Here is a 13,614-nt window from a genome sequence, read left to right as displayed (position 1 = left end):
ACTGGCTAGGTCCCAGAGCTTCACTGACCAGCAGGCAGGCCCAAGGACTCTCATCTATGAACCATGCAAGATTTTCCCTCCCCTTCTTCTTTTCAATCTCTTGTTCAGAGATTGATAAACTAATATTATGTGTCACTGCTAATGGAAAGGGTATGACAATCCTATGGCTCCTTCAGAATCCCTGTGATTTTGAACTGCAGGCTGGCTAGACACCTTCCCTTGGCACTGCTCTCCACTTCTTAAGTGCCTATGTCATCGGCCTCCTTCCCATGTCCCTGGTCCCCACCCTCTGACCATGCCTCCTGGAACTTTGCTTGCTTGCTCGTTAACAAATGGTGGGGCAGCTAGGTGGTGCAGTGGATAGAGCACCAGCCCTGGATTCAGAAGGACCTGAGTTCAAATCTGGCCTCAGACACTTGACACTTAGTAGCTGTGTGACCCTGGGCAAGTCACTTAACCCTCATTGCCCCACAAAAAAAAATAATAAATAATGACCCTTTATATTAGACCTTTGGGCTTCCCCCAGAAATTACTTTGTGTACATTTTGGGTGGAGAGTCTCTCATTTTTGTCTTTGTACCCTCAGTACCTTACATGGGTCCCAGCATACAGTAGGAAATGACTAATTGAGCTTACTAAATTGAATATGATTTAGCTCCAAAATTCCTCACTAGTAATAATAGACAGCTAGATAGGATAGAGCACTGGGCCCAGAGGCAGGAAGACCTGAGTTCAAATGTGACCTCAGACATTTATTAGCTGTGTGACCTTGGGTAAGTCACTTAACCAGTTTGCCTCAATTTCCTCTTATGTAAAATGGAAATAATAATAGCACCTATCTCACAAGGTTGTTGTAAGGATCAAATTAGATAATTGTAAAGCAATTACCACAGGGCCTGACACAATTTGCTTCAATTTGCTCATCTGTAAAATGATCTGGAGAAGAAAATGGCAAGCCCCTCCAGTATCTTTGCCAAGAAAACCCCAAATGGGTCATGGAGAGTTGGACATGACTAAACAACAACACCACTTTATATGTGCTTTGTGTTGGGTTGGTTTTTGTTTTTATTTTTGGACCACACCTATGATCTCTTTGGTATAAGAAAATGCTGGTGAGTAAACTTCTTCCCTGCAGGTTAGCAAATGTTCTGCAAATTTATAGTCCTAGAATCAGTGAGTCGGTCAATCAACAAGAATTTTTTAAGTATTTACTAAATGGCAGGCACTATGCTAAGCACCAGGGAGGCAAAGACAGGAAAAATGTAGTCACTGCTGTCAATGAGCTCCCAATCATATGGATGAGACAACATGCAAGCAAGATACATACAGAATAGGGGCAGCTAGATGGCGCAGTAGATAAAGCACCAGCCCTGGATTCAGGAGGACCTGAGTTCAAATCTGGCCTCAGACACTTGACACTTACTAGCTGTGTGACCCTGGGCAAGTCACTTAACCCCCATTGCCCGGAAAAAAAAAGATATATACAGAATAGGTGGAAAGTAATCTCAAAGAGGACATCCTAGTAAGGGGAGCCAGCAAGGAGCAAGAAGGAACCAGGAGAGAGGCTTCTTACAGAAGGTGGGATCCGGTTTAAATCTTGAAAGAAGCCAGAGAAGGCAGGAGACAGGAGTAAAGAGACACAATATTCAGGGCATGAGGTACAGTCAATGAAAAGGCACAGAGTAGGACACGTGTTCAAGGACAGCAAGAAGGTCAGTAGAGATCGACTGTAGAATATTGTGGAAGGGAATCAAGTATAAGAAGTCCGGAAAGGTAGGATGGACCCAGGTAGAGAAGGCTCTAGACACTAAACAGAGCATTTAATTTGATCAAGGAGCCATTGAAATTTATTGAGTAGGAGGTGATACAGACATGCAACTGAGGAAGGTCACTTTGACAACTGAGAGAGACCAAAAGCAGAGAGACTATAGTCAAAATGCTACTGCAGTTGGCCAAGAGTGAAGAGACAAGGTCTATTTCTCCAAGGACTGAAGTGATAGGTCAAGACAGTGTGACTCACACTGAAAGCAATGATATACCTAAAAGCATCTGCCCCACCTAGTTCACTACAAAATGCAGCATAATCAATGGATGAGTACACATCTCATGCTGCTTTCAAGCTGGGTAAAGCAGGTCATACTGTATTTTGGAAGAAGTGCCCAGTAACCACGCTAACACTGTTGGAGAAGATCACTCCTGGCTAGAGGATGAACCCAGGAGGGTAAATATAAAATGCCTATTCAACAGTCCTAGCAAATGCTTTATATTCCCATGGTTTTAACCTTCTAATACAATATAATAGTAGAGTCTTTTGTGTCAGCTTTTCTTTCATGTATTGGAAATTAACATATGTCTTATAACTGATTTAGATTGTGCTACCTACCTTGGGGGAGACCCTTACATATGAGCCAAAACCTAAGCTTTATTTCCCTGGGGTACCAGTATAGGGGTGTAATGAACCAAGGAATATGAGAAAAGGATTCTTTCTTCTAGGCAGTCAGTCTCCCCCCAAGTCTGAACCCGGTGCATTCACTGCCTATATGTGTACAGAGCAAATGGGGCCCTTGGAACAGAGGGACAGGGTAAAGTGCCGCAGCCCCTTTGGGCCCAGCAGTAGTTCTAATTGTGAGACATGTACAGACTATTTTCCCAAAGACTTTATTTATAGAACTGAAAAATGCCAGAATATGGTTTGGTAGTTGCTTGTGGTTTCTCAGTCAACTTTTTTTAGTTAAAGTACTATCCATGGTCTTTGCCATTCTTTTGGAACCTTCTCCTCTTTGAAATATATTGAAGAATTCATTCATGGGTGTCTCTCAAACTATGTTGACTCCAAGATAGATTTCTTCTGTACATCCTTGGTCATGTACAGTCATCTGGCTTGACTTCATTTTCATTTTCATGATGATTTATTGTGTTCTGAGATAAAGTCCAAATGCCATAGTTCTATTACTGTCAATACTGAAAATAAATTAAATAGAAATGGCAGCAGAACTGCTCCATTTTGTATGTTTCCCTCCTTCTATTCTCACCAAATAATCTGGTTTGGCTGGATCTCAAGCCAAACTCTCCGTAGGCTTTTTTCTTTCCACTTGCTTTTCTCTATTTTGAGCAAGACTGTTTACAGTGTTCAGATATACTACTTAGTACTGCTTTTTCCAAATGAGCTTATACTCCATTAGTGTTTTGTTTGGTTGTCATATCTTTCTACTTGGCTAGGAGATTTGTTTATTTATTTATTCACCAGTCCCAAAGGAAGTCCTACAGGTTTTATTCATCTAAGACTCTTGGTGGTGGTGGAGGGGGGGAGGTGACTAAGAGGGACCAGCTTGGTTACTCTTGATACCTGAGCAAGGCAGTAAGTTCATGAAAGGGGCTAGGGTACCTGGGAGGCTGGGGATAGATCTATGCTTCTTAAATCTGGCTCTGTTACATCCTAGCTACATGAAATTATAGGAGGTCACTTTAACCCTCAGTTTCCCCATTTGTAAAAATCAGAGTACATGGTCTTTCTAAAAGGTCCTTTCTGGACCTGTTATTTCAGGCCATAAAGTTCTTTCTACCTCTAACTCCTTTTGATTCCATTTCCATGAATCCAAATCTGGACTAGAAATGGGGCTAGGAAACCTGGGTCCTCCAAAGGCCCATGGCTGGGAAATCAGGAAATACCAAATCCCATCCTTGGGGGCAGGGGAGGTCAACAGAATAGATCAGAAGCATCATGGGCCTGGGTTCCATTGGGTCTGGGTTCCTTTGTAGGTCGTGGGACTGCAGTTTCAGTCCCCTGAGGTGGCCTGGGGATGGGTTGGATTGGCCTATTTTCCTGGAGGGGCTGGAGGGAAGAAGCTTGTAACTGCTTCTTCTGTTACTGCTTCTGCATTTCACTTAGAATCCAGGTCAGATAGTGGCACAGGTTGGTATAGACACCGAGATATCTGGCCAAGGCGCGCAGTGTTTCATGCCCCAAGACACAAGGCCTTGCAGGGCCCCATTGCACATCAAGGGGCCTCCAGAGTCGCCCTGGCATGTGTCCTTCCCACCTCTCTCAGTCCCGGCACAGATCATGCCTGGGGTGATGGCATTTCAGTAAGCTCTTTTGCATTTTTCCGTGGATATGATACTGATGTTCATGCACTGGAAGGTGCTGGGATATCTGATGAAAGGAGTGGAGACAGTACCCCAGCCAAATACTAGGCAGGTTGTCCCAGGAATGGCACAGTCTTTTGCCAAAAGAATGGGCTGAACTTGAGTCAGATGCAATGGCTTCTCAAAGTAGAGCAGCATGAGGTCATGGCTAGTAACTCTGGAGTTGTACTTGGGTTAGGGAATACAGCACTCCACCCTGATCAATTGCTAGAAGGGCTCCTGGTGATGGATATTGTGCTTTCCCAAAACCACACAAAGATTCCAGTGGTTACAGTGCGCTGCTGTGAGGACCCACCAATCCGACAGCAAGATACCCCCACGGTGGAAATTCTGAGCAACATACAGTGAGGCCTGCCAGGGATGGGAGTGGGGAATACATGTTTACCTACCAATGATCTTCTCATTCCTCTCCGCAGAGTTGGCTGGGGCAGTGACCCACAGAAGAAGGAGTGTTAAGACCAGGGGCAGCATATCTGAAGGGATCTCAGAGTAGGGTTGGGGAAGTCAGAAGCAGAGACTGTGCCTAAACAGAACCCACAGTCTGGGTCCTGGAGGGAAAGGCAGGCTAGAGAGCTAAGGACCTGCTTGGGAGGGGTGTCTACAGAGGAGGCCTCTTTCTCTGTGGGCTCAGCCATTCAACATTAAATCTCTAAGCTGTTTTCCCTCTTTTTTTAGCTTCTTCATTGTAATGACAAGTTAAAACTTCCATAGGACATGGTGGCAGTCAGAATTAATCTTCCTACTTTTGTTATTTCCCATTTGTTTTGTTTTGTTTTTAGTGAGGCAATTGGGGTTAAGTGACTTGCCCAGGGTCACACAGCTAGTACATGTTAAGTGTCTGAGACCAGATTTGAACCCAGGTACTCCTGACTCCAGGGCTGGTGCTCTATCCACTGCACCACCTAGCTGCCCCCTTTTCCCATTTGTTTTAAGCAGGACAGACCGGATCTGCTCTAATCCCATACAGTGTCTTCTTCTCATCTTTATCATTCTAATTTAGTAATTACTTCAACTTTCATTTAGCTGACTGTACAGACAGCTGATCCTGAAATAGCTGCTATGTCTACAACCAGCCCTTTCTTGACTTTTAGGATGTGGTAAATTTTATTTTATTATTATGTTATTCGATGCTTGCCTATTTCAGCATTTTCTAATTCTGCTCTTGAAGAAAGGATTTATAATGTACAGCCATGAGGATTCTGAGAATTATTCAGTGACACTGATGTCACTAAAAAACAAAGTATGGGTTGAATGTACTTTGGAATGAATAAATGACAAAATCTGTATTAAGCATTTACTCTGCTGAGCATCTAAGGAGACAAATTCAAGAAAGCAAAACAGTTCTTATTCTCAAGGAGTTTACACTCTGATAGTAAAAGACAACACTTAGGGGGAGCTGGAAGTAACAAGGGACTGAGGGATGCCCTTGGCAGCAAGATTTGGAAATCGTGGATAGAAAATGTCATGGAGAATTGATTTCAGGCAAAATAAGACAAAAGCTCACCTCTCGGAGTCTTCCTGGTTCCAGGGGGGGAGTCCGAGGTTCCAGTGGGAAGGGAATGAGGACGATGGCCAGAGCATTGGCAGCACGGTTTGGAAGTCCCTGGGAAGTTTGGAGGATCTCCTCTGATTCTTCAGAGAAGAGCCTGAGATGCAGCTATCTTCATTCCTGTCTGTGTGGTGTAGAGGAAACCACACTGGATTTGTGTTAAAAAAAAAAAAAATCCAGACTTGAGTACTGGCTTTGCCACTTACAACCCATATGATTACAGACAAATTGCTAGACTTCTCCGGGCCTTACTATGATCATCTAGAAAACAGGGACAATATTTGCCTTCCTCACAAGAGGACAGTTATGAGGACAGTATTATGGAACTGTAAAATGCTATACAAATTTGAACTATTATTACCACTATATCCCATTATGAGCATTGCAAAGTAAGATGATCCAGGGTCCCCCTCAAATGATGTTTTTCATTGCCTTTGGGCACAAAATGAAACCAAAATCTTCCAGTTCCTTGATTTACCTCTCCGAGGAGAACATGCAAACCAACTGTCCATTTGGCTGCAACTCCTTTATATCTTCTGGTTTAATTGATAGCAAAGACTATGAATAACATGAATAGACTATTGATAGCAAACTCTGTGAATGTCATTTGTTTGCTCCAATTGTGTATCAACTAGTTTTTGTTTGTTTGGTTTTTTTTTTGGGGGGGGGGAAGATTGTATATTAAGACTAAGTAATAAAACAAAAAGCTTTTATTAAATAATTACTATGTGCCAGATGCTGTATTACGTAATAGGGAAATGTAGACAAAAATGAAACAGTCCTTGCCTTCATGAAGGTTACATGTTATTGGGGAAAATAATATGTACATATGAAATTATATATGAAATACATGTTGTCATTCAGATATTTTTAGTCGTATCTGAATTTTTGTGATGACATTTGGGGTTTTCTTGGCAAAGATACTCGAGTGGTTTACCATTTCCTTCTCCAGTTCATCTTACAGATAAAGAAATTGAGGCAAACAAGGGTAAGTGACTTGCCCAGGGTCACACAGCTAGTAAGTGTCTGAGGTTGGATTTGAACTCATGAGTCTTCCTGACTCCAGGCCCAGCACTTTATCCACTGTGCCACCTAGCTGCCCCATATATATATATATATATATACACACACACACACACACACACACACACACACACACACACACACACAAACAAGGTATATAATATTAATGGGGAGGCATTACCAGGTGGGGGGTGGGGTAGTAGGACTCAGCAAAGGCCATGTAATAGTAATGCTTGAGGTGAGCTTTGAAAGAAACTAGGAATTTTAAGAAGCTAAAGTTCCTCAATCTCAGGATGGAGAAAGAGGGAGTTTCTGGAAAACATCAAGTACCTGAATTCTAGCCTCCTGAGATTTCCTAGACATTGTGACTTTGGAATCCAGTCTTCAAAAAGAGAACAGGATTTCCTGGGCAGTGCCAACATCTTCAGTTGTCTTTCTAGCAATCTTAAGGGAGAGAGTTCCAAAATCCAGATTCTATCAGAGGACAGGGAGTTCCTGAGAACTCCTGACCAATCAATAGCCTCTGAAGAAGAGGATTGTGCACATGATCCCTAAAGCAAGGGAGTAGTAAGGGACTACAGGCACAATATGGGGGATCAATTAACTAAAGATATTTGGACAGTGTGGGTCTGAAGAGAATGAAATTGTCTATCAAGTAATGAGAACTGAATTTCCCATTCAAGGGGAGGACAGTAAACAAGGTTGGACTATAAGCTCGCGACACTATACAGGGCCCTTAGAAAATAAGACATTGGAATATTGGGAGATAATGTTGTTGACAACCCAAAACGTCTTTCAGTTCCACAGGATGGTGCTTCGAATGTGAAGGATTTTAGTAACTTGAGGAAAGTGAGACTTACGGAAAAGAAAAGAGAATTATTTTGATTGTTTATGGGTTGCTGTGAGTCCTTTATATGTTTTTAGAATTTTGGGGGAGGTGGAATAAAGGCTGTCCTCTACCTGCTGTTAACTTGAGTGCTTGTATAAGCCCAGAGTACCCCAGAAGTTCTCTGGGGCATATCAAGGAATCTTCTTCTTGAGAAACTAAACCAGAGGACAGATATGCCTAGAGAAATAAGGGAAACCAGATAGGACTGAGCTAACTCCGGGATCTCCACCCATCATTCTGGTCTCCCTTACCCCTGGGGAGATAAGATTAGGTGTGTCTGCTTCTTTTGGGTTCTGAGGAGATGGCTTGAGAGATCGGCAGCCACCCCTCACCCAACTCCTCCAGCCACCACCAGTGGGGGATGGTCCAACCTCACTAAAGGAACTTTCCACCATGAGATGGTCACCCCCATCAGTCTCCTATAAAAGTACCTGCCAGCCTCCTGCTCGAGGAGATTGGTACCTCAGAGCTACGTGCTTTGTTCCATATCTCTCTCCCCATGAGAAGTCCAAGGATTTCTTTCATGGTTTCCCTTCCCCTCCTTTCCCTTACCCCTAAATAAACTACCATCTTATTCTAACTGCTTTTGTGTGCAAGAGGGTGTAATTCTTTTTTGTTTTTGTTTTTGTTTTTGTGGGGCGATTGGGCTTAAGTGACTTGCCCAAGTTCACACAACTAGTAAGTGTGAAGTGTCTGAGACCAGATTTGAACTCAGGTACTCCTGAATCCAGGGCTTGTGCTTTATCCACTGCGCCACCCAGCTGCCCCATAGGGTATAACTCTATAAGAGTTAATATAAGAGGAATTCCTAAGGACCCCTACCCCTAACCCAAACCCTTACCCCATTTTCCCCCATAACATGTGGAGATCTAGCCACAAGCTATATTCAAGCTATATTTGTAGAGTTCTCAATGGGAACTCTGGATGGGGGCCTTATAAGTGCAAAAGTTATTGATTTGGGGGGCAGCCCCTAAGATTGAACATGATTTGTATAAGCCTGGCCATGGATTACCCCTAAAATTTAATTTTCAACAAATTACCCTTTCTTGATCCATCTTTACTAGTTTCTTTACCAGGTGTAATAGTGCTTTTCAAGAGAGCTATACAGCTTTCCAGTTTAGATGTTACTTGAGAAGTTAAAAGAACAGATAGATATGTCCCTTTGAACTTTGCTTGCCTGTCATCAGCAGCATTTTTCAAGGAGTTAAACTTCAAATAAACCTGGCTTACAAGGCTTTGGAATGCCTTCTAGGTACATTAGTTCCTGAGTTGCAAGAATGGTTTAAATTTACAAAGCACCTCAGGGAACATGCAAAAATAAATTTAAGTGATCATTATCAAGCACTATTGGTTATGGCATTTATTATGCATAATGACATATTTTCATGAAGTATTCAATTTCAACATACATTTGGAAATATAGAAAATAAGATTTAAGCATAGTACTTTGCAGATAAAAATCCTTTCTTGAATTACATCCAATTGAATAAAGGAAATAATTTTGTGGAGTTTTAAAAGTAGTAATGTTTTTACACAAAGCTCAGAATTCTCTTTTATTCTTTTAACTTGTTATAAAAAATAATCGGGGCAGCTAGGTGGCACAGTGGATAGAGCACCGGCCCTGGAGTCAGGAGTACCTGAGTTCAAATCTGGCCTCAGACACTTAACACTTACTAGCTGTGTGACCCTGGGGAAGTCACTTAACCCCAATTGCCTCACTTAAAAAAAAAATAATCACTAGGTATCACATGGTGGTGTCATGTCATGTACATTACAAATGTATATCTTAGTAATAAATGAAATGAGTAATATTTAGATAATTCACATAATCTTTACAAAATAATTTCTGACCAAAATATACTTCTCATCAGAATAATTAACTTTTTAAAAACCCAGGCAAATCTAAAACTCAAAATTAAAATCATCTTTGATAGATTTCAGTGTAGTGCATAGTCCATATCTCACAAGTCTGCCTTCCCTTCCCCCTACCAGCCCTACCTCCCCCCTCCACTGCCAGGCTAAGATTTAAAAAAATTTTTTTATTAAGATGTTATTGGGGCGGCTAGGTGGCGCAGTGAATAAAGCACCAGCCCTGGATTCAGGAGGACCTGAATTCAAATCCAGCCTCAGACCCTTGACACTTACTAGTTGTGTGACCCTGGGCAAGTCACTTAACCCCAATTGCCTCACCAAAAAAAAAAAAAAAGATGTTATTATATTGATATCTTTCTCACTGCACATCATCTTCAGTCAAGTTGCATACTCTTACAATTCTCTAGATAATTGTTGGTAGTTCAGTAAGAAGCATCTGGCACAGTGGTGGCAAGAATTTACTATAAAATTTGCATCAAATGCTGTAGCTGTCTACAAACAGCAAATAATGTTTGTTAAGTGGTCAAAACCCTTTTCCTATTCATCTTGATCCAGTAATTCCTCATCACACTGTATCTCTTCCAAGAAGATATTCACCATCAGTATCTTTAAGGTTAAGTGACTAGGAATGTCCAGCTCTCTTTCTACCAAGATTTTTTTTTCTTTCTTCATACTTACAGTTTTTTCTTGAAGTTAGAATAGCTTTCTCTTAAAGTCAAATTAAACGCAGTAGTTGATGAAAAAACTTAGCCCCAAGAGTCCTACTCCAGCCTACCTTGGCTCTTGCTCTGCTCCAGATGGAGGAGGCAATAAGTAGTAGCACCTTCTCAGGGACCTGCATGCCCAGAGGGTAGGCTGACTCCTCTCCATTGGCGGGAAGTCAGTGAAACAAATATTATTATAATTTAGATTTTCTTCTACTAACTATGCTAACTATTTCTGGGGTATTTCAAAGTAAAAAAAAAAAACCCAAATCAAACAAATCCTATAGTCAGTTCCATCTCTGCTGGGTTTCTGTTGTTGGCATTTATATTCTATTCTGGTGTTTATGGAATAATGAGATTCAGAGCCAGGGCTGTGCTGGAACTAGGTCCAACCTAGTTCGCTGTTAAAATTTTCAGTGTAAGCATTTATACCTCAGAAATCAGCAAAAGCTACAAACCAGAGCTTATTTATTGTTTTTTGTCTTGTCTTAAGATGGAGAAAACATTAATAAGAAGGATTAACTTTAAAGTGTGTCCTGCATATATCATTCCCCTCACATACATTTACCAGCACATTACTGGCTAGTCCATTCCCCTGCATTTTACAGCAGAGGAAGTCAAGGTTCAGAAAGGTTAAGTTACTTTGCATAGGTCAAGGCAGCTAGTTAGTGGAAGAACTAGGGTTAAAACTGACTCTTTTGACTTTCAGACAGTTCTTTTTCTACTTTATCATCCTATTTCCCTAATCTTTATATAATCCAAATTCGCCTTTCTGTATTTAGATATAACAAGTCAAACACTGGTATAACCAAGTTTTTAACAATGTTTATGTATTACAATAAAGTTGTGGGACTATATATATATATAGATATAGAGAGAGAGAGATATATAGAGAGATAGATAGATAGATATTTGGGGGGGGAGGGGCAATGAGGGTTAAGTGACTTGCCCAGGGTCACACAGCTAGTAAGTGTCAAGTTTCTGAGGCTGGATTTGAACTCGGGCCCTCCTGAATCCAGGACTGGTGCTTTATTCACTGTGCCATCTAGCTGCTCCTGGGACCTTACTATCAATATCCCTATGTAAAAAAATGCTCTAAATCACTAATAATTATGGAAATGCAAATTTAAACAATTCTGAGGTACCACCTCACACCCATCAGATTGGCTGAGATGACAAAAAAGAAAAAAGACAAATGCTAGAGGGGATGTGGGAAAACAGGTACATTAATGCACTCTTAGTCAAGTTGTAAACCAGTTCAGCCATTTTGGAAAGCAATTTCAACCTATGCCTCAAAGAAGTTATTAAACTGTATCTATCCTTGTCCCAGCATACTGCTAACTAGGTCTCTATCCCAAAGAGATAAAGGAAAGAGGAAAAGGACCCATATGTACAAAAAAAGTATAGTATTTTTTTATGGTAGCAAAGAATTGGACATTAAGGAGATGCCCATCAATTGGGGAATGGCTGAACAAATTATATGCATGTGATGGAATACTAGTGTGCTATAAGAAATGATGAAGGGGAGGGGTTCAGAAAAATCTCAGAAGACTGATGTAAAGTGAGCAAAACCATGAGAACAATTTATAGACCAGCATTACTGTAATCAATTTTTAAATACTTAGAAGCTGATCAACACAGTAGCCCACCACAGTTCTAAAGGATTGATGATAAAACATGTGATCTACCTTTAGATGAAGAGTAGATAGACTAAGTACAAATTGAAGCATATTTTCTTCTTTTTCTTTGTTTCTTAATTTTTTGAACATGCTAGTGCAGAAATTTCTTTTGCAAGATGCTATTTTTTGTAATGAATCTTGGGTTTTTTTGTTTGTTTTTTTGTTTTCTCAATTGGTAGGAGAGAGGAGAGGGGAGAGGGAGAGAGAAAATTCAGAACTTAAAATAAAATAAAATAAAATCTCAAAAAAATTAAACCATAAAAGAAAAGAAAGCTAAGCACTTTTTCCTAAGGGACAGGAGATGGCTCATGAAAGACAATGTTTCAGGAAAAACTATGTAAACACTGAGGGGTGGTCATGAGGAACTCTGGGACTACATAACTTCAGTAACAGAAAGATTTAAGACAGAAAAGGGGTGCTGAAATCTCCTCACCTGAGCAACTTCAACCATGATGCCATAGCTTTCACACCCAGCAACTTTACCTGTGGGGGTCACCCTTGGGAGAAAAGAGGATGGGAGTCCCCTGCCACCGATGCTACTGCTCCAGTGGGAGATGAGATGAAAAGAAAACACAGTAACCAGAAGCTCATGCAGAATGGTTGTGTAGCTATCCCTGTTTTCTGAGAACAAGGATGGTGACACTCCTTATCTTTCCTCTCTCCTCTCCCTCCCAGGAGGGCATGTATCCATTTCAAGACTTCTCTCTGTTCTTTATAGTTTATTTTGTTTGCTCTTCTATTTAGTCTCTAAAAGCCTGAATTAAGATAACTGTGGTTAGCCTAATGCATCACTAATATTTATTTCATTTACTCAAAAGACAGTTAAAAGAGATGCTATAGTCAAGGGATTCTCTTGCCAAATCCTGGGGGTTCCAACAGCTAGGGCCTTAAGTTGGGGTGTGTGTGTGTGTGTGTGTGTGTGTGTGTGTGTGTGTTACTAATAGCATATTATTAAACTTTGCAAAAGCAGGGATCACAATGAATCCAGACTGCCCTGCATTCCCCTGGGTACAACTGAGCTCACATGATAAAGGAAAGAAGAGGTCTGATAAGTAAAAATAGGGAGAGAGTTTACTTGGCCTTAAGTGTCTCACAAGTTGCTGTTTTTAGAAGGTTAAAGCACGCCATCCTTCTGCCTCCCCTTCAAGTAATGGAATGGAAAGTGGTGACAAAGAAAAGGAAAAGTTGGAGGTGGGAAAGAGTGGTCATGACCACAGGAGGTTAGAGGTTCTTTGGTCATACAACTCCATACACATTGCCACTTTTAGAATGGAAAGTAAGTAGGAACCACAGGGCTATGAAACTGTGTATACCCTTTGACCCAACAATATTGCTACTAGGTCTATACCCCAAAGAGATCCAAGAAAAAAGAAAAGGACCCATATGTATAGAAATATTCATAGTAGCTCTTTTCACAGTGTCAAAGAATCAGAATCTGAGGGGATGTCTATCAATGGGAGAATGGATGAACAAGTTACGGTATATGACTGTGATGTGCTATAAGAAACACTGAAAGGAGGTTTCAGAAAAGCCTAGGAAGACTTGTATAAACTGATACAAAGTGAAGTGAACAGAACCATGTACAAAGTATGATCAGTATTGTAAAGATTGTATTGTAAACTGTGAAAGTCTTAGTAACTCAGATCACAATTATCCATGGCAATTCCAATGAACTCATGATGTAAAATGTTATCCACCTCCACATTATGAACTGATGGATACAAGAGTACAAATTGAAGTATATTCTTCTCTT

At 40.9% G+C, this 13,614-nt stretch overlaps 1 pseudogene; it reads right to left on the bottom strand.

The window, feature by feature from the left end:
• Positions 1-3,864: 3,864 nt before the first annotated feature.
• LOC122738360 lies at positions 3,865-4,616 on the bottom strand (annotated as a pseudogene).
• Positions 4,617-13,614: the final 8,998 nt, after the last annotated feature.

This window comes from Dromiciops gliroides, chromosome 1 (assembly GCF_019393635.1).
Source record: "Dromiciops gliroides isolate mDroGli1 chromosome 1, mDroGli1.pri, whole genome shotgun sequence".
Lineage (NCBI taxonomy): Eukaryota > Metazoa > Chordata > Mammalia > Microbiotheria > Microbiotheriidae > Dromiciops > Dromiciops gliroides.
This window is presented reverse-complemented; position numbering and strand designations above follow the sequence as displayed.